The 23,928-nt window shown below is 33.5% G+C and overlaps 1 non-coding gene across 1 annotated transcript; it reads left to right on the forward strand.

Moving 5' to 3' along the window:
• Positions 1 to 23,579: 23,579 nt before the first annotated feature.
• Positions 23,580 to 23,686, forward strand: LOC139895282 (small nucleolar RNA R71). Its single transcript, XR_011775741.1, has one exon. It is a non-coding gene; the product is annotated as a small nucleolar RNA R71 (small nucleolar RNA).
• Positions 23,687 to 23,928: the final 242 nt, after the last annotated feature.

The raw sequence follows: 23,928 nt of genomic DNA on the forward strand, positions 1-23,928 counted from the left end.
ACCTTGTATACGTGTCCCGATATTTAAAGTGCGTAAAATAAATAACAGAAATTAAATAACGATAAATAAAATTGCGAGAATGTAAATTGCGATAAAATAAATTGCGATAAACAAAATGTAATCAGTTAGCTAGGAACAGTTAGCTAGGATTTTGTTAGCGTAGATTCTTAATAGAATTTCATATTGTTAATTAATCTGTTTCTAATCAATTTTTATTGTGTCCATTATTTCTTCGTTATGCCACTTGATGGATTCTGATAGATCAAAATCCAAATATGTAATTGGATGAATATGGTTATTCTGTGGTGAATGAATTTGTATATCGGTGGATGTAAGTAGGATAGTATATGACTTGTTGAAACAGATTCGAAGAACGTACAATGTAACTTATTAATGTGAAATTTAAATAGTCTTCGGGTATTACCTACCCGTTAAAATATTTTCACCATTAACAGTTTGTACAAGAGAATTTTTAATTACAATCTTTATGAAAGCATATATACTTATATATTTTCTTCAGATTTATTCATGGATTTAATGAGTTAATATGATATTAAATTCATTTGCTTTTCGGTTGGAACTGGAATAAATAATCTCTAAAACTTTAGAGATTACATATTCGCCATGTCGAACGAAGATAAATGAGGTAGAGCGATACGTAGAACGAAGATCATACCCAAAGTACATATGATGATATTGAAGCATGGATTGTTGATGGTACTGGTGTTGTTATTGATTGTACTGTTGGTGCCGGTGATGTTGCGGAAGCTGGTACATTTTGCACCATATTCTCCGAATAGATTTTTCGAGCGCGAAGTTCGTTGACTTATTACTCCAGGATGATTGTCGGTCGGAACGAGCGGATGAATAAGGTTTAGAATTGTGGATAAAATATAATCTTGTTGAGTTACCCTAGAAATGAGACTGAGAATGGTGTCTCGAACAGGTTCGCGGGTAAACGCTTCAGGTTCATTGTCAAGAGATGAATTCGGTTGGTGGAAGGGATTGCTTTCTGCGCATTTCCATTAATTAAGTCGTCTACGATCCCATCAGATGAATTGATAATGGCTGATTGGTTGATTCATGGCGATGACGCTGTTTTCGGAGCTTAGGTGAACATCTATGTCGGAATAGCTGTCGGAATAACTATCGAAATAGCTATCGGAATCTGAGGGACTCGAACTGGTTGCAGGATTCATCTCGTATGATCAGATGGAGGATTTTCGATAAGAAATAGATTATAGGACGTAGATTAGTACCCTGCAATACATAATTTACATATGCATATATAATACTAAAATCCCATAAGTTACGGAGGAATCTACAGAAGTTGTCAGGCAAAGTTACAGTAACAGATACGCTAAGATATAAAGTAGCAGATACGCTAAGATATGAATTTTGTCTATACACTATTCATGCAGTCAATGCAGTAAAACGTGTCTAGACTAAGAATGATAAGCAAGTGATTCCCTAAGAAAGATAAGCAGGAAATTTTTGACACTAAATGATAAGAAAAACTTTTGACATGCAGACACGGTCGAAGTCCAGACTCACTAATGTATCCTAACGACTTATCAGTTAGACACACTAATGCAGGCATGGTTCGCTAAGACCACCGCTCTGATACCAACTGAAATGCCCCGTCCTAATCCATCTGGATGAAGTCTTCAACAGTTGGTCCCATTGCGATGATCGACTCCAAATAATGTCTTTAAAATGAACAAATGCACAGCGGAAGGTTTCTTTCATACCTGAGAATAAACATGCTTTAAAGTGTCAACCAAAAGGTTGGTGAGTTCATTAGTTTAACATAAATAATCATTTCATAGCTTTTAATAGACCACAAGATTTCATATTTCCATTTCTCATAAACATACGCCCCATACATAGAGACAAAATAATCATTCATATGGATTGAACACCTGGTAACCGACATTCACAATATGCATATAAGAATATCCCCATCATTCCGGGATCCTCCTTCGGACATGATATAAATTTCGAAGTACTAAAGCACCCGGTACTTTGGATGGGGCTTGTTGGGCCCGATAGATCTATCTTTAGAGTTCGCGTCAATTAGGGTGTCTGTTCCCTAATTCTTAGATTGCCAGACTTAATAACAAGGGGCATATTCGATTTCGATAATTCAACCATATAATGTAGTTTCGATTACTTGTGTCTATTTCGTAAAACATTTATAAAAATTGCGCATGTATTCTCAGCCCAAAAATATAAAGGGTAAAAAGGTAAATGAAACTCACCGTAATGTATTTTGTAGTAAAAATACATATGACAACATTGAACAAGTATAGGGTTGACCTCGGATTCACGAACCTATATCATTTGTGTATATATATATTAAAACGTATAATCGAAATCGAACAAATTGTATTTTAATATATTTCCTATATTAGTAATTTATTGACCTTTTATTTATATTTTAAATACTTAAAATTTGTATAACTATATGTATATATATATATATGTATATATATAACGGATTTAAAGTAGTAGATATGTTACGTATTATAATTATCCTATGTTGACGTTTAGAAAAAAAAAATCATATTAGGTATTAAAACTTTATATTGATACATTTGAAATATTATTTGAAATAATAATAATAACAGTGATAGTAATAATAATAATAATAATAGTAATGTTAATAGCGATAATAATAACATAATTTTTAGTAATGATCATAATAATAATATTGCTAACAATACTACTTATTAATATCTTAAGAACTTAACGGTTTTATATCTATATAGGTTTAGATACCTTGTTTACAATATGTACGATTATAATTATATCCTAATCAATATAAATCTTATATTTATCTAAATACTTATCTTATTCAAAATTATAAGAGTTTTCCATAATTTCCAAGTTTAGTTCATAAATCTATAATAATTAATAATAATAATAATAATCATAATAATAATTATGAAATAATAATAACACTAATAACAATAACAATATCAATTTATAATAACAATAATATTAATAATAATCATGATAATAAATATTAATGGTAAGGACTACCTTTAAAACGGATTCTAAAAAGAATGGACTACTGCAGGGCTCGAACCCATGACCTCTAGCAAACCCGTAAACAACCTGAACCATCCCTCCATCCCTTGCTTTTCTATTTTAAAACTCCACGCTATTTTATTTAACCAAAAATTCTATGCTCTTATGTCTTCTTCTTCTTCACATATAAAATCGACCCAACCCACTAAAATCAGTAATAATAACAAGTTCTAAATTTGAAATAAGACTATTAATTACAACAATTACATTTTGTAATGGTTGATTGAAGAGAAAAGAAAAAAATATATATACAGGAACAAAGGCCTGCTGTTCGACGAGTGCTGAACCAAAAAAAAATGATTTTAATTTCTAGTTCGTTTTGGCCAGAAATTTCAACACCAACTATGTTTCAAATTATCCCTAGAAACTATATAAATCATTAATCGAACTCCAATTGTAACATATATCTCGAATTTGATCCAAGAACAGTAGTTGACTTTTTATTTCAAAAACTTTGACTCACGAATTCGAATCCGATATTAAAAATTGAAACTTGAAAATTTGCAGATAGATTAGATATAGGATTCCTAACATGATTGCATTATTACATTTTGCAAACTCATTTGAAATTGAATTTTTGTGAAAAAGTATCTAGAACAAGGTATCGAGCTTTATTATTAATTTTCTGTTTAAATTAGACAATTTGGAGCAATTGAAGATAGTGTGTGGTGGGTAAGATGGTGTAAATCGAATAAAATGATTTATCAACTGCACTTGATCGAGTTATACAGGGAATGCAGTCGGCAACATATATTAAAGTCAAGAAATAGATAAAAAAAATACAACCTATCAACTTATTGTACTGGATTTTTGTTTGGATTCCATATTGATGTAGACTCTTAACAAATTTCAGACAGAAACAAATTCTAATAAAGTTTGATGGTAACTTAAAGTAATTGATTCTCTTATTTGATTTTTTTTTATATAATTAATATTAATAATTAATAAATTTAAATATATTACTATAATAATAATACATAATAAAAATACTAGTAATCCTAAAATTTATAACAATTATATTATTATTGATAGTAATATTAGATTATATTAATTTCTATTTATAAATACTATAACTATAATAATGATATTAATAATAATAATCTTGATAAAGATAGTAGTAATAATAATACATAATCATTAATAGTAACTAAAATTTGTAATTTTACTACTAATTAATAATACCGATATTAATATTAATATAACAACTTCATTTTTAATTTGTAAGTATCTTTAATATATAGATATTTCATATTATTAATTATGTAATATTCAATAACTATCTAACATATAATGAATATTTAATTTATACATTTTATTATATATATTATTATATAATATGTGTTTGCATATTGTATCAACCTATTTGTGCAACTATGAAGATATTTATAAGGTCTTATATACATAAACATTATAAGTTTACTTGTAATATTCCGTTATTTCATAATAGAAGAAATATTATAATCTCAACACATAATATTTATATTTTATATATTTTACAACATCATATTTATCATATATATATATATATATATATATATATATATATATATATATATATATATATATATATATATATATATTTTTATATATATTCAACATAATAGTAACTTACTTATTTTATTTATTATTTTACATTTTTCATTCTAATTAATTAAAGGGTATTTTAGTATTATAATATATATATATAACCATATTTACATATTTAATTCCAATGCTCAAATTATATTTTTAAAATTTTAAATTAATATACATATACTTACATTTACGTATATATTTATTTACAAACAATTGTTCGTGAATCGTCGAGAATAGTCGAAGGGTAATTAAACATATGAACATAGTTCCAAAGTTTTTGAGACTCAATATTACAGATTTTGCTTATTGTGTCGGAAACATATAAAGATTAAAGTTTAAATTTGGTCGAAAATTCCCGGGTCACTACATTTTACCCCTTAAAAAGTGTAAACTTGAGGAACCGTTATGAAAATATAGACGAAGTTGAGAGACCGCTTGTAATGTAAACGCAAACTCAAAACTAAAATCAGATATAATTAAAACTACAATGTTTGTCCCACCACTTTTAGTATATGAAGGTTAATTAACAACCATCTTAATCACAAGGCATTGTTGTTTGTACAAACAAGTACTACCCTGCTTGAACTTATTGACCTTAATCTTGTTTTTTTCTCTCAACTAAGCCCATAATATAGTAGTAACTAGTTATAGAGCTCTCGCTTCACGCCGGGGGCTCCGTTTTGAATGCGAGTTAAAAAAAAAGTCTTGATCTAGAATTTTTTTCGATATCTAACATTGAAGGGTTGTTCTTTTTGTGAAAGTTGCTTCTTTAAGAATATTTTTCGACATCTTTTGGTAGCATTGAAGGGTTGTTCGTTTTATGAAAGGTGCCTCTTTTATCGTTGAGGAAGAAAAAAAAAGTTAGTTGATTTTTTTGTAACAAAGAATTTTTTTTCGACATCTTTTGGTAACATTGAAGGGTTGGTTCTTTTAAGAAAGTTGTTTATTTAATCGTTAGGGAAAAAAAAAAGTGAAATGATGAAAATACCCCTGGTTACTATTGGTGAATAGTGAAACAGTGTTTTGTCTATTGACATCTTTTGGTAACATTGAAGGGTTGGTTCTTTTACGAAAGTTTATTTAATCGTTAGGGACAAAAAAAAGTGAAATGACGAAAATACCCCTGATTACTATTGGTGGATAGTGAAACAGTGTTTTGTCTATTAGTATGTATATAAATAAATAATATTCACACACGTCTTGGTCATTCCTATTTAGATATAAATAAATAACGCAAGTATATATGAAGGTGCAAGTATTTTTTTCAAATGATAAGATTGTCTTTCTACATTTGATATTTCCTAGTCCTCAACTCTTTATCAATAAACCAAAAACCTTAATCAACACATTTCAAAGTGTCCCAACTCAAAGAGTGCCAACGATGGACGACATGAAAATGTTGCGTAGCTCAACAGTCAAATACGAGCGTGTTCATGTTAAACTTGGGTCTACGATTCACGATCCAAATGGGTCTTCAAAGTCTGTTTGGAAAGTTATTTGGAAGAAGTTAAGGAAAGAGAGAAATAAGTTCATGATGAGGTTACTATTGAAGCATGTTCAAGTTTCTTATGATGAGTACGATTATGCACAAAATTTTGATCAAGGGTCTAATTGCACAAATGAGCTTGATATCTTGAGATCATATGGCACTTTGAATGTTTGGTAAAATAATACGTAATACACAACTAACATTATAATTATATTATAACAAGTGTTGGGATATTACGGTCTCACTAATTCCCACCACTCAGCCCAATAATAATAGTAAAGAAATAAGAACAATACACAACACAAGATTTAACGTGGAAACTCCAAAACAGAAGAAAAACCACCGGTCCCCAAAGAGAGAAATACACTATATCACAAATTGTTACAATGATATAGACGACTCTCTTAAGCCAACTACACTCTCCAAAATATTTAACTAATACAACTCTCAAACAAAGGTAAGAAAGAAAGAAATAATCAAATACTTAAAGTGTATTGATTGGTGCAAATTGGAATAAAGACTTGGCCCTCCTTTTATAACCAAGTCACCTGCCTCCAACTTTTTCCTCCCACCTATGTGAGATAACATCCTTCGCAAAGTAACCATATCAATTTTTCTATCAAAAAATAAAATCAACAAATCTCCACTTTTTTGATAGAAAAAGATAACCATACTTTAACATTATAAGGATAACCGATATAGATGCTTCCTCGACGACAACTTCAAGTTCCTCATCTTCATGCCGATAACATTATCTCCCAAGAGACAAAACTTGCATCTTTACCGAACATTGTCTAAACCGACAATCATTGTCATCACAGACAATCATAACTCTTAACAAGAATTATCATACTCCACCATTAAGAGTATAGCACTTAGAATATCACATTCCAAGCATTTCACCTCGGCACATGTTGTTGAACAACCAACTGAAACTTTATGGTGCAACTTCCCTGTTTGGCTTTCCCGAAAGTCCCATCAGCTACAACATCAGTTTCCACCACACAACATGCATCAACGCCAAACCAATGCCCATGTGTAATTGTGGAACCGCTAACGAACATCCCTTTCCACGGTGGCGCGGACACACCATGAGGATGGTGTGACTTCAGTGGAGTTTATCACTCTCCGCAACAACGGAGACATCGTTAGCGCCTTTAGAGCCATTTACCGAATTAGCTCCACCTGGACAATTAACCCTTACATACCCAGTCTTTCCGCACCTCCAGCATACTAGATTCTTTTCAGAGTTTCTCTTTCGTCTATCCGAACACAACACTATCGTATCTCCTGATGACGAGACCCCGTTACCTTCCAGTCTTTTCTCCTCGGATAGGAGCTTGCTAGTAACGTCTTCAAACTTCAGAGTTTTCTGCACATACATCAAAATAGGTTTCATGTGTTCATAAGACGATGATAAAGATAATATCAACCTCGAAGCTTTATCTTCATCATCTACTTTAACTCTAATAGCTTCAAGTTCCGAAACAATACCATTCAAAATGCTTAGATGATCTGAAATCTTTGAACCCCCATCCATACGCAAAGTATGAAATTGTTCTTTAAGACACGACCGATTTGAGATGCCCTTGCCCTGGTATAACTGCTCTAGTTTAACCCAAAACTCCTTTGCCGTTGATAACCCGTGCAGATTTGCAAGCACGTTCTTTACAAGACACAAACGAATCGCACTTGTTGCCCTCAAATCCATATCATCCCATTCTTCTTCATCGAACTTACTGCTAGAATCACTGCCAGGAACAAGGGTGGGTTTACCCTTTAAAGCCTTGTGTAAACCAGACTGAATCAACACATCCTTGACTTGAACCTGCCATAAGCCAAAATTGATCCTCCAATCAAATTTCTCAACATCAAACCTCAGTGGACTGAACTTCGACATCGTATCCGTATCCTATAAATAATACTTTCTCTGGTTTTGCTCACGTTTCGACTGGCCGAAAGATGTAGTGGAGTGGCGCACAGGATCCGGTAAATTGGAAAATCCAACACCCGGACCACTACAAATTCTAGACACCACTTACTCCGAATCAGAAAAAATATTGTCTAACCAGATACCCTATACGATCAATAGAACTCATTTCTGATGTGGACGATCCACTCCCGTGGCAACCACAGAGCATACTCCGACTCCTATAACCGAGACCCCCGTCAAACCTGACGCTCTGATACCAGTTGTTGGGAAATTACGGTCTCACTAATTCCCACCACCCAGCCCAACAATAATATTAAAGAAATAAGAAACCACCGGCCCCCAAAGAGAGAAATGAAAGGACCCGTTCATATACAATATAAATGATTCACAATAGTTGATTACATCGCGAGGTATTTTACCTCTATATGATACATTTTACAAACATTGCATTCATTTTTAAAAGACAAATTTTCTTTACATTGAAAGTTGACAGTATGCATACCATTTCATAATACATCAAACTATAATTGACTTAATAATAATCTTGATGAACTCAATGACTCGAATGCAACGTCTTTCGAAATATGCCATGAATGACTTCAAATAATATCCTTAAAATGAGCTAATGCACAGCGGAGGATTTCTTTAATACCTGAGAATAAACATGATTTAAAGTGTCAACCAAAAGGTTGGTGAGTTCACAGGTTTATCATAAACAATAAAATTCATCATTTTAATAGACCACACGATTTAATATTCCCATTTCCCATAAACATCATGCATAAAATTCATTCATATGGATTGAACACCTGGTAATCGACCTTAACAAGTTGTATATAGAATATCCTCATCATTCCGGGACAACTTCGGACATGATAAATTCGCCATCATTCCGGGAAAACTTCGGACATGATAAATTCGCCATCATTCCGGGAAAACTTCGGACATGATAAATTCGCCATCATTCCGGAAAAACTTCGGACATGATAAAAAGGGCATATTCGATTTCGATAATTCAATCATAGAATGTAGTTTCGATTAATTGTGTCTATTTCATAAAACAGTTATAAAAGCAATTCATGTATTCTCAGTTCAAAAATATATCTCAAAGCATTTAGTAAAACAGTTATAAAACTAGCGCATGTATTCTCAGTCCCAAAAATGTAAAGAGTAAAAGGGAATTAAATGAACTCACCATATTGTATTTTGTAGTAAAAATACATATGACGACAATGAACAAGTGTAGGGTTGGCCTCGGATTCTGTAACAACCCAAACCAAACCACCATCGAACCCGCGGAAAATATCAAAAAAAAAATTGTTTGTTCAGCAACTGGCGCGGCGCGCCAGTACCCCGCGCGGCGCGCCGATCTGGTCTGTCCAAAAAGTCTTGAAACGTGAAAAAGATTGACCACTTCCCGACATAATTAGACCAAACGCTTTTACCCACATCTTCAAATATGTAAAACTAACACGATTCAAACATAAAATGAGATTTTACAAAGCGAGGCCCACATCGACCCAAGTTACGAGTTTAATACAAAACATGAGTTTCGGCCACCAAAAAGTTTAAGTACCAAACTACACTACGAGCATGGTGTTTGCGATTAAACTACCCAAGTCTTGGTCAAACTCCAAAAGCTAAAATCTCCAAAAGCGTCCCCTAACACAACGGGATCTTTAATCCAAGATAATGCCCTTACCCTTGTCCACAACCGAACCTATAAAAAGGTAAACAACGAGAGGGTAAGCAAAGCTTAGTGAATGCAATAATTATACACGTACATATATAACTTACTTACTTGCAAACACTTACACCAAACCCGCATACATACTAGCTACATAATTGGCATACCTTTCACATACATAACGCTAAGGACCCCGATAACAAAGCTAGTATAACGATAGCATATAACACAACAATACAATATGCTACAACACAAATATAACGATGATGTTCATAACATCGATAGTACCCAAGATCTCAAGGCTAGCCCAACGAATGGTATCGTCAACATTGAACTTAAATCCCATTCGTCTACATTAATGTGGTATCGTTAACACCGAACTTTAAACCCACTTATGAGGTATCGTCAACAACGAACTTTAAACCCTCATCAACGTCACTACAATAGTCGTATGGCATCGTCAACATCGAACTTTAATTCCATACGTGAGGTATCGTCAACAACGAACTTTAAACCCTCATCAACAACCCAATATACTCTAGGGTATGGTACCGTCAACATCGGACTTCAACCCATACCCCACAAGTAAGTAAACTATATATATATACATATATAATTATTCCACTCACCTCAAAGTCTTGGTGAGAGATAACCGAGCTTTCAACTTCAATGTAACGCACCTATTACATAATGCACATATCAATCATTCATTCAAAGTGGTCAACCACTAACTTCATTCTAGTGCCATTTTGACCCAAGGTGCAATTTCAACCCATTTGCACCCTTAACCCTAATTTTTTTGGGTTAACACCATCAAAACCCTAACACTAGTCAAAAATGGTCTTAAAATACTTTTCAATACGAGGTTAAGCATTTTACACGCACACACTAAACAACTTAAGTCCATTATGACCCATTTGACCGTTTAAAAGTCAATACACCCATTTCGGGTCATCCACTAACCCACTTAACACCCATTTACATATATATAAGTGTGCTAGTAATTTGACTAACCAATTTAAGCTCATAAACATAAATTATTACTTTGAAAACCCTAGTTAGTCAACTTTGAGTCTACATGACCCAAATTCACCCAAAAACCCCTAATTCACTAACAAATGGGTTTTATGTGCAACACTACCCAAACCCTAACCCTTAATACAATTAAAGTAAGAAATTAGGTTTTATAACTTACCAACACAATCACCACGTAGCTAGCGACTTGATGAACGACTTTAGAACTCGCACTAAGACCCGATTCAACCTCCTTCTTCCTTTAATGGAGCTCTCTCACTCTAGAACTTCCTCTCTCTCTCTCTAGGATTTAATGGAAAGTGGATAAGGTAGATGGAAATGGAGTAAATGAGACTCCAACAACTGATCCCAAGCCATAAAGTCGGGTCCCATGTGAATTTACCAAAAAGCCCTTAAAATATCTAATTTAAAAGCAAGAGATGAGTTGTCAGCCCGTAATGGCGTGGCGCGCCACTGGCCCGCGCGGTGCGCAGATCGCCCAGTCCAGATTCTTCTCTATTTTAAAATACACAACAAAACCCCACAACTTGAATAACTTAAATACACATATGTGCAATGAAATATTTGGGTCTTACATATTCACGAACCTATATTATTCATATATATATATATATATATATATATATATATATATATATATATATATATATATATATATATATATATATATATATATATATATATATATATATATATATATATATATATATATATATATATATATATATATTAAAACATATACTCGTAATCGAACAATTTCATATATTATAATTTTACATATTATATATTTAATTTGTATATATGTTTGAAAATGATTATTATTTATATAGTTATATACCTATATATACTTTAAAATTACCTAATTTGTTATATGTGAATATTTATATAAAGATTGTTAATATAATTAATTTCATACTTATATGTAATATTACTTATAAGTATATTTTTATATACATGATAATATTAATAAAAGTTGTATTTGATTATAATGATAATATTAATAATAATATTACTTATAATAATTATAATAAGAATCGTAGTAGTAATATTAGTGATATTTATAATAATACTTGTAATAATATTGATTTTACTGTTAATGATAGTCATGATAATAATTTTAGTACTTAAATAATAATAATACTTGTGATAATATTATTACTTTTGTCAATATTAACACTTCTATTATTTATAAAAACATATTAATACTAATATTTATGAAAATGATAATAATTTATAATACTTTCATAATAATAATAATAATAAACATATTCATGATAATAATATTAAAGTTTTAGATTTAATAGTAATATCATAATTGTTACTTATAATAATAATTATAATACTAATTATAACACTAATTCTAACAATAATATTAATGATCATAATGATAATAATAATTATAATATTAATAATAATAACAATAATAATTTATAATAAAAATAATAATAATAATAATCATAATAATAAGTATAATAAATAAGGACTACCTTAGAAGCCCATCTTTAAAAAAATTGCACCAAGCAGGGATTGAACCCGAGACCTCTCGAAACCTGACACGCACCTTAACCATTGGACCATTTGTTCCTTTCTGAATTAAAACCTCACAGTTATGTATTTACCCCGATTTTGTTTTTCTGTCCTATCTTCCACCTCTTTCAATATCCAGTCGACCCAGTTAACATCTTAACAATCCTATTAACGACCTTAAGCTTTGAAATTGAATATGAAATTGATACAAAAATGTTTCTTTGTGGTTGATTGAGGTTAACAGAAATAAAATAAAGAAAAAAGGCTGTAACAGCAGCTCGACAAAGAATTTATAACTCATTTAATCCTAACAAACAATTCAAAAGTAGTTCCAGGTTTTGTAAACAGACAGAGATAAATTTGATGAGTGCTATCAATTAACAAAAAAAGAAAAGAATTAACTTCAATTAAAAATAGCTGCATTAGCTCGTTATGTTCTTCATGAACTCAAAACCAATTTCAAAATTTGAGAATGTTTTAGATAAAGTTTATAACATGAAAAAGTTATTAAATCATTCGTCCCCGCAGCTTTGGCTCAGTGGACATGTAGTGGTGCCTAGCACCCCCGCCGGACTAGAGGTCTCAGGTTCGAGCCTCGTCACCTACAAAGGATATTATTTGAAAGAAATTCCTTGAGGGTGGCCCAAAGGGAAGGTTTTACCGACCCGCTCCGGGACTAAGGTCCAGCCCGCTTGCCTCGTATGGGATGGTTTAAGGGTCGGATCCCCTGAGTGTGGTTCGGGTTTCCTGCCCAAACGCGTGTGTGTGTGCAAATGATGACTAGGCTTCGATCCGGACTGATGCAAGCTTGCCGTTTAAAAAAAAGGTATTAAATCATTCCTACAAACTTTCTGGATCTTTAATTTAACTCAAAATGTACTCACTGTGATGCCCCGTACAAAACCATCGTGTACGAATCATCAACAACAGGATCATTACAAGGTCAAATACTATATGCTATTTCAAAACAATTTTGCATTCATGATAAAAGGTGACGTTTTAACCAACGTCAAATGTTTAACATCCGAAAGTATGCTTCTGCGAATAGCAAGCAAAATAATAGTACGTGACCCATAGGTCGTTACAAATACATTGTTCAAAAGTAATAAAGTCTGAATGCAAGATAAAATGTTTCATGCGTTGACATCTCTAATAAGCGCAGCGGGAGTCTACAAGGCGTGACTAGTACAACAGCGGAAGCAAGCAAACCTTAAGCACCTGAGAAAAACATGCTTAAAAATGTCAACACAAAGGTTGGTGAGCTATAATTTAAGTATAACAGTAATGTAAGGTAGGCCACGAGATTTCAGTGCTTCAACAGCGTTTCAAATACGTATGAAAAGTATATGTATAACCGTGGGCACTTGGTAACTAACTTAATGTTTATCACCCCCCCTAAAAGTACACTTGGTGAGTGTGTATGTTTACGAAGTATTAAAAACCCGTTAAATGCTAGCGCTACTAGCCCGAGTGGGGATGTCAAACCCTATGGATCCATATCTAAGATTCGCGTTCACCGGTTCAAAGACCAATGACTAAACGTTACCGAGCTAAGGGGAAAGTTTATGCCGTTGTATAACCCACACATATATAAAGTTTAAGTACTCATGCCTAGTATGTAAAACGTAAAATGCGCATGTATCCGTATATGAGGGATGCTATAACTCACAGTGGAAAGTAGTAAAAGTCGATACGCGGAAAGGTAAGCAAAGTGGTTGGTCCGAAAAGTCCTCAACCTAAGTCAAAAGTTACTAAGTCAGTAAATCATTCCCAAAGGTTTAAATGTATGTAAATTAGGTCTTAAGTACCATCATCATTCATCATCAAACAAAAAGTGTAAAGTAAGTTTTAAGTCAAGACTAGGGTTTGAAACAAGGGCTGATTCGTTCAGTCACTACGACCTCTATACAAACTAAAATGAGGTGATACCAGTGGCCATGGCTCCGTATATGAGTCCCCTAGTTACTGACCAATTTCCAGAACCAAAATCTTCTTTGTTTGACCGTGGTGATGGTTTAAATGCGAGTAGGTCAGAAATTTCAGCACAACGTTAATAGGGTGTAGTGACTTTCGGGAGGCCATAGATCCTAAACCGTAACTCGGATTAAGACAAGGTCTAAACGGAAAATCATCTACTCGAACTGAACTAATTGAAAATTAACTTTACAGTAGCCCAGGTAGTCTGAGCAGTTCCAGAAAACAGTAAGAATTGTGTTCCGGTGGGTTCTTGGTGCTTGATGCTCATCACGGTTCTCATCCTTGATACGTATAGCTTCAAGTGTACAACTCGTTGATGGGTTTGCATTATCTTAACCAAGGTTTGACCATCATAACACTAGTGTAATTCTAAGATATGTAGCACAACTCACTTAAGAGTTGTATGTAGTTTGATGAACCAAAGTTACATCAGGATCTTAGATCCGACAAATACATGAGTTCTAATAGTAATATTAAGCTACAAACTTGAAAGTAAACTAAATAAATAAGATCTTAAGTTATAGAACTTAGATCTTAGCTAGATCTTAAAGATCCTGGACTAGAAAGTCTAGATCTAGTGTTCTTAAGTTAGATCCTAAGTTATAACACTTGAATCTTTACTTTAATGAAACCATAAGTTATGAAACTTAGATTTTCATCTTGTAAAGTGTATATAAGCTTACAAGCTTTTGTTTACAACATAATAAGTAGACCATAAGCTATAGAAACTTAGATCTTTCATAAGTATGTGAAGTTATAACTAGAAAGTTATACTTCCATGTTCTTGAACTTACAAAGTTAACTTTTAGTTTCAAGAAATATGAGATCAAGGTTAACTAGTAACACTTGACCAAAATAACAACATCACCAAATTTAAAGTACTTACAAAAGAAGGAAATAAACTAAAGTACAAGCATTATGTTCATGTTTTGTTTCATACTTAGGAAGATTCAAACCAAAGTTTGAATCTTAGGATTTAAGTCTACAAACATGAACACAAGTCTGAATATGAAACTTATGAACTTTAAATCTTGAAAACATTTAAATGTAGAAGTATAAAGTAGAAAGTTTAGATTCCTTGTTCTTGACTTCATCAAATAAAGATGGAAGTAACAAGATTTCATGAAGATACAAGTTAGAAAACTTGATCTTTAACAACAATAAATAACTAGTAAGTAATCAACAAACAAGACAAGTAACTTTGATGATGATGATGGCGGTTTTAGACAAGAAAAAGAAGAGAAAATGAAGCCTTGTTACTTACAATATTTGAAAGAAAAAGGAGAGAAAAAGAATGCAAGTAAGTGTGTGTGAAAAATGAGATGGGATATAAGTAAATAAGTAACAAGTAAAAAAAAAAAATTGAACTCCCTCCCTCCTAGCAAAGTGGATGGTTTTCAAACAAAAATGGGGGAATTAAATGGTGCTTTCAAGTGTTGGAGAATGGAGTGAGCTTAAAATGGTATTAAAGTTAAATTGGTATGGGAAAGTGTTGTAAGTATTCTTGTAACTAGCCTCCACATAACACTAACTAATCTAGTTTCATCTAAATGAAATACTTGCATAAAAGATGGGCTAATTAATCCAATAAGAAAGTAGGGTGGGCTTCCAAGTCCATGTTCATTAATAAAAGGCCCAAGTCCAAAAAAATGTAACAATTAATCAAGTAAAGCCCAAGTAATTAACTACTAACACTAGTTAATTAAAAATGATTAATATTAATTAATCATGAATGTAAATAATATTCGAAATATTATTCGTGAAAAGTATGTGTGTCACAAAGACGTGTCGAGACTTGTAAATTCAATCACGGTAACAAGTAAATGTATAAAAATACATTCATTAAACACAATCTTCTCAGCTGTTTCATGGACTATCTCGGGTCCGGTGATTTGCGTTTCGCCTACATCGGCCCAATAAATAGGAGATCGGCACTTGCGGCCATACAATGCTTCAAAAGGTGCGGCATTAATACTCGAATGATAACTGTTGTTGTAAGAGAATTCGGCTAGCGGCAAATGCCTTTCCCAGGCCTTTCCAAAATCAATGACACATGCACGCAACATGTCTTCTAAAGTCTGAATCATGCGCTCGCTTTGCCCGTCGGTCTATGGATGATACGCGGTATCATGTCGAGACGAGTTCCCAAGGCTTCTTGCAAAGAACGCCAAAATCTGGAAGCAAAACGGGGATCGCGATCTGAGATGATTGATAAAGGCACACCATGACGAGACACAACCTCTTTAATGTATAGTTGAGCAAGTCTCTCCATCGTATCCGTTTCCTTCATGGCTAAGAAGTATGCAAATTTAGTAAGTCGGTCAACAATAACCCAGATGGTATCGTATCCGCCCACCGTCTTTGGTAGCTTAGTAATGAAGTCCATTGTTATCCTCTCCTACTTCCATTATGGGATTTCCGGTTACTGAAGTAATCCAGAAGGCTTCTGATGCTCGGCCTTAACTTTCGAGAAAGTCAAACACTTACCAACATAAGTTGCAACATCCTTCTTAAGATTGGGCCACCAATATTGTTCCTTGAGATCGTGGTACATTTTACCGGCTCCGGGGTGAATCGAATATCTCGACTTGTGGGCTTCATCTAATATGAGGTTCCGTAGATCTCCATAACGGGGTACCCAGATTCTTCCGGCATAGCATCGGAGTCCAGTTTCCTTAACCTCATTTCGTGAGATGAGAATGTTCAAGTATTCATGAGATATATTCTCCTCCTTGAGAGCCTCATCTTGGGCTGCTCGGATCTGGCTATTGAGGTTCGAATGAATGGTGATGTTCAGTACCCGAACACGAAGAGGTGCCATCCTCTCCTTGCAGCTCAAAGCGTCAGCAACAACATTGGCCTTTCCAGGGTGATAACGAAGTTCACAATCATAGTCGTTCAGCGTTTCGATCCATCGATGCTGTCTCATATTCAGTTCCTTCTGATCGAAGATGTGTTGGAGGCTTTTTGATCGGTGAAAATAGTGCTCTTTGTTCCATAAAGATAGTGTCTCCACAGTTTTAATGCAAAGACAACGGCTCCAAGCTCAAAATCGTGCGTAGTGTAATTTCGCTAGTGAATCTTCAGTTGTCGGGAGGCGTAAGCGATAACTGATGATGTAGCGTGAGGGTACGAAATAGTATTATTTTTAATACAAAATACTACAAAATATGACACAAGTTTTAATTATTTATAGAGTGGGATATACCTAAATCTTGCTACAACACTATAGGCAGTGTACCTAATCGTAGAGTAGTGTAGTTTTTAGTAAGTCCGGTTCGTTCCACAGGGAGCTGGTGATACTTACTATATTTTTAACAACTATATTTATACAAAATATATATAATTATATAAGTAGTAATATTATTATAAAAGGGGGGTTTTACCGTTTAATGACCGGTTTGTCGATTCTATATTTTAAGCGCAAAGATAAATGACGATAATTAAAGTGCGTAAAATAATGACAATAAATAAAATGACAGTAAATAAAATTGCGAGTAATAAAATGACAGTAAATAAAGATACGATGAGAAATATAATAAAAGAATTATGCTTATTTAAACTTCCGTAATCATGATGTTTGACGTGTTGATTTTAATTTATTACCATGGGTTAATTGTCCTTTGTCCTGGTTTATTTGATACGTCTATCTGGTTTTTGTCCATAATAGTCCATCGGTCATAAATATAAAGTGCGAGTATCCTCGTCAAATTACCCTTATACCCGAAGTCAAATATTCCAACTGATTAAGGATTTAAACTGTGACGCAGTTATCACTTCTGTCAACAATTACACCAGTTATCAATGTATGTAATCCACCCCTGTTTTAATTAGTTTATGAATATTAATTCATCCACTTGATCAGAATGAATAATCAATTACCCAACCCAATTGATTAATTAAATGATTATAACAGATTCCATATGAACGTCACTAAATAGGACAACCATAATCATTATTAATTATTAGGTTAATTAATTTGAAGATAGGTTTGACAGACTCCAATGAGTTGTCACTCAATTAGACAATACCCCCCATCTATTAATAGTCAATAATCCAATTTCCACAAGTGTCGGTCTTTTGCCCAAACCTTAATTATGGTCCAAAGTTCAATAACCCAATTTTAGTAATTAGCCCAACATCATGAGTACTTCATTTTAAATAAGCATAATAACGACTTAGCTACGAGACATTAATGTAAAAAGGTTGAACATAACTTACAATGATTAAAAATAGCGTAGCGTTACACGGACAGAATTTCGACTTACACACTCAAACGATCTCTATCATAAATCTTATTATTATCATAATTTAAAATTAAAATTAAGATTATTGTTATATCTGATTACATTAACATTATGATAGAGAATTATAAATATAGATATTGATATTTGATATAGAAAAGTAAGAAAAAGATAGAAAAAATGATCGAAAAAAAGTCTCCTCAAATTGATCGTAAATCATCGCTTTTATAGCGAAATTAGAATTGAAATTTTCATTTACGACCCCTGAACTATGCTCAATTAACAACTTTTTATTATTTAATATTATTCTTATTATGAATTATTTAAATATTATATTTTATTCTTGTGCATAGTTGACTCGTAATTTTTACACCGTTGCGTCGAGCGCTGAAAGTTGGTTCATGCCTCGGTTCCGGATTTTCGAACGCCCTTTCGTACAATTTTATATCGTGTACTTTGCGTTTTGTAACTTGTACTCTTGTCATTTTTAGACGTTCTTCATCAATAATTTGAACCTTTTTGATTGTATCTTGTACTTTTGAGCTTTTTAGACCTTTGCGTCTTCAAATCTTCGTTTTCGCCTTTTGTCTTCGCACTTATTTAAAATAAACGAATATTACTCGAAAATGGAACAATTGCAACTAAAATCTTGTCTTTCTTGGGGGATTTTGCTATGAAATATATGTTCCTTTTTAGCCTTATCAATATCCCCACACTTGAGCGTTGCTTGTCCTCAAGCAATACAGTCTTGAAATAATATAATACATCACACGAATCACTTCTTTATTCTTCACACTTTGTACATCAGTGATTTTGATAGAGCGGTATAAACAATGATATTAACAATAGAACCATGGTTAAAGGTGGGTGTGTCATCCACAGTTGCCTTGGGTTTAGGTCAACGACACTTGCAATCAAATAGCCGATTTACTTTCGGTTTCCAAAGCAAAGTGCACATTTGAAAGGCGGTTTACAGTCCCACATGACTATAAAAATGTAGATCCTTTAGGAAATTGGATCTTTATGAAAACATTTGATCTTTTAAAAATTCAAGCTAGATTTTACCCTAGACAAGTTTTCTGATTTGACCCACCATCGGTGTTGCAAAATATATTTGTGGATCAATATTTTGGCTAAAAACATTTAGGTTCGTGTAATCCACTGCTATCCCGGTATCGGAAAGCACACATCCAGTTTACTTGTTCCGTATATTACCTTTCGGTAAACTACCGTCCGGTTGTAAAGGAAAGCGATGAACAAGAAACTGTTAAGGCAATGTCCCGTGACATGCATTTGTTCATGGTCTAATTACGTGTCGGATGCTAGTACTATCCTTGGTAGGAGCAATAGTAAAGATCATCCTATGATTTTTCGGTCTGGCACAAGGTCCTGTCTCCGACCATGCTATGCAACCACCGTTCTTACGGTTGACACCCGATTTGGTTCAGGTGACCTAATGAATTCTGTTGAATTCCCAGGATTTTACGTTCAATGGTAATGAACGCATTGAAAATGGATTTTCAGAAAACAAATCGGTTTTAATTTTGATCAAAATATTTTCTCGTTCAAGCTCGAGTTTAGATATCATTGAATTCCATGAGTTTGAATTCTCAATCTTTAAGGTCAATCTCTAGGATTGAGTAATATCAGTCTTAAAAGCTGATTTTTAATCTTTAAGGAGATTATCCTTTCTGGGGATCTGATTCATTAGTCTTATCAAGCTAATTTGCACGGTGCCCTCCCCATTTTACAAGACAGACCCTCTCATGGTTAGGATAAGTCTGACCACTTGGCGACCTTGTTTGATGCTGAGGTCCGTGGATTTCCTGCTGATTTTAGTGATGACTTTTCTAGGTTTTTCGTCAACCTACAGCTGGTCTGGACGACAACTTCATGACCTAAATCAAGAAGCGCGTTTCTTTTTTGGAAGACTTTACTTCCTTTTAATGATGGAATTGATTCATCGTGTAGATCCATCTTTCTTTCAAAAGTATTATAGTAAATCGGGTAAAACTGATTAGTATCATCCAAAACAAAAGTACCTGCAATAATCTTGTACAAAAATATGTGATAGATAGTTTTTAATTGAATAACTTGGTACATTCTCCCCACACTTAGTTTCTTTCTTTGCCTTTTTATTCTCCTTTATTCCATTTTAAATGAATTCAAGCATTTTAGGTTGTTTCTCAATTTATGTCCTTTCCGATAATTTCGGTATTATCACCTAGTTTTCACCGTTCATAAATATGTATAAACATGATTTTGACTTCATTTAATTGAAAATTTTTCAAATTTTCACAAAATTTGGCAAATAAACCAAGTATAAACCTGAGAGAATTTATAACCCTTCCCCACACTTAAGATCATGCAATGCCCTCATTTGCATGAAATCAGACTATAATTTAAATTCATGGGGGTGATTAGCGTAGAAAAGTGATTAAAAATACCGAGTTTGTAATTACAAAGCTCGTCGAATGATAGATGGCGCCTCATCGTTCATTCCTTCATTTGTTATATCATATTTGTTGTTTTGCGTCTTGTCATCAAAATTAGTACCTTTTGCTGAACTTTAATGACAGTCTTTGAAAGTGCGTTGTTTTACCCTGTTTTGTACATAAGATAAAATACAAACATATATATATATATATTTTTGAAGTTTGGTTTATAACCCCACTTTTCAAAAATTTATAAAGTATAATATTTTTGGCATACTTTAAATCAATAAAATTAAAAATAATGATAACAAAATTTTTCGCCCCGCCCTCGGGTAAAGTAATTTCGGCTCAACGACCTAGTCTTCAACTCACGACGAATTTTAGAAATCATTTTTTTTTTCAACTTAATGAAATAAAGTAAATTTTTTTGTTTTTTAAAAAAAACACAAAACTTAAATTTAAAAAGCATATTAATTTTATATAAAACCTAAAAAAAACAAAAATTCAGAATGGGGGGAGAAAACTAGTTCTTTAGTGTCTGCTAGCGGAAAAGACCAATCGGATTCCATTCTCGGAACTACACGAGAACAGAACAACTAACTCTAGATAACATTTTCTTAGAACATTTGAATCTCCCCACACTTAGGTAGCTGTGGTGTCGAAATTGTGATTAACTTCATCGTCAATTTCTTTTGGTCCATAATCAACTTGCCTATCTGTGACTTTTTCTTTAAGCCATTGCCCGGCTTCTTCCGTAATATCCCAAAATTCAACTAGTTTCGCCTTTTCTTTAGGCGACAGATTGGATACTAACCGGTTACATAACTTAAAGTTCCCCTTACTTCTAGCATCGATAGCCCGTTTAAAAAGTTTCTTCATTGAACTGTTAATAACGGGGTCATTTAATTTCGTATCAACAACGGGGTTCTTTATTATCAAGTCATCATTAGGTGTTACTTCATTTTCCCCAGACTTAGGCGTTTTATTATTGTTAAGCACTGCCGTTGGAGTTGGTAAAACAACATGGTTATTACCAATCATTTTTGTTGGTTCAACGATTTTGGTTGGTGGAGATTTAGACTTTCGAATCATAAAGGTGATTGATTTTTCATCACTACTAAGTGTCATTCTACCATTTCTTACATCAAATAACGCCCTGGTGGACGCAAAGAATGGTCGACCTAAAATTAGAGGAATGTTTAGGTCCTCTTCTATGTCAATGACAATAAATTCGACTAGAAAGGTTAAATTACCTACTTGAACGGGTAGGTTGTCAGCAATTCCAACTGGGTGCTTAATGGTTTGATCAAGGAGTCGAACACTCATATCCGTTGGAGTTAACTTACCTACTCCTAATCTCTTATATAAGGAAAGAGGTATAACACTTACACTCGCACCTAAATCTGCTAGTGCATCATACATGACACAATCACTAAGTAGACAAGGAACAATAAATTCACCCGGATCACCTACCCTAGGTGGAGGTTTTGGTGGAACTGTCTTCACCGGGTTTACTTCTACGGCTTTTGTTTCTTGTACTTTCTTATTCTTTTTCTTCTTCTTCTTTCCAGAAGTATCACAATCTTTATTACTTATTACTTGCTCATACTCAACTCCTTTTCTTGGAAACGGGATGGGTGGTTTGTATGGTGTCACCACTGGCTTTACATACTCGGGTGGTGGTGGTGGTGTAACTTCTTCATTGTTACTCACATCTAAAACCTTCCCATCTTCTGGAGCTGGTTTTTCAGAATTTGTCGACACCATATTAACATTCTCTTTCCGAGGATTTACTTCAGTATTACTCGGTAGCTTTCCTTGTTCCCTCTCACTCATCATGCTAGCAAGAGTACCTACGTGTTTTTCTAGATTCAAAATGGAAGCTTGTTGAGTTCTTAATGACTGATCAAACCTCTCATTCGTTTGGGTTTGAGATGTAATAAATTGTGTTTGAGATTCAACTAGCTTTACCATCATTTCTTCTAGATTTGGCTTTTTCTCTTCGGTTTGTTGTGGTGGTTTATACAAGTTAGGTCTTTGTTGATTGAAAGTGTTGTTTTGAGTTGGTTGGTTATTCGGACCTTGTTGGTTATACGAGTTGTTGTTTGGTCCATTTGGATTGTAAAGAATGTTTTGATTTCGATTGAAGTTTAGCTTTGGCGGTTGATAATTATTTTGATAATTATTTCCCGGCCTTTGGTTCATGTAGGAAACATTCTCTCGTTGTTCCATGGTTGGTTCAAAGTGACAATCTTTCAATAAGTGTGGTCCACCGCATTGCTCACAACTGATTCGTATTGCGTGAATATCTTTATTCATCTTTTCCATTCGTCTTTCGAAAGCATCTATTTTTGCGGAAACGGAATCAAAGTCATGGCTAGAATCGGCTCTAGCCGCTTTAGATGATCTAACGATATCTTTTTCTTAGTGCCACTCATGAGAGTGGGAGGCTGTGTTATCAATAATTTTGTAAGCTTCAGTTGCGGTTTTCTTCATAATGGAACCACCAGCTGTTATGTCGATGTCTTTCCGTGTAGTAACGTTGACACCTTGGTAGAATATTTGTACTATTTGATAAGTGTCTAAACCGTGTTGAGGACATCCTCTCAACATCCTTCCGAATCTTGTCCACGCCTCATATAATGTTTCATTTGGCTTTTGTGTGAACGTAACAATTTCTCCTTGAAGTCTCACGGCTTTAGATGCCGGAAATAATTGTTTAAGAAATTTTTCAACTAAAACATCCCATGTATCAATCGCCCCTTCAGGTAACGATTCTAACCAATCTTTGGCTTCTCCCTTTAAAGTCCAGGGAAACAACATGAGATAGATTTGTTCGTCTTCTACTTCTCGGATTTTGAATAGTGTACAGATCCTATTAAAGGTACGAAGATGTTCGTTGGGATCTTCTTTTGGCGTACCACTATATTGGC

The sequence above is a fragment of the Rutidosis leptorrhynchoides genome, chromosome 2, assembly GCF_046630445.1.
Source record: "Rutidosis leptorrhynchoides isolate AG116_Rl617_1_P2 chromosome 2, CSIRO_AGI_Rlap_v1, whole genome shotgun sequence".
In the NCBI taxonomy this organism is placed as follows: domain Eukaryota; kingdom Viridiplantae; phylum Streptophyta; class Magnoliopsida; order Asterales; family Asteraceae; genus Rutidosis; species Rutidosis leptorrhynchoides.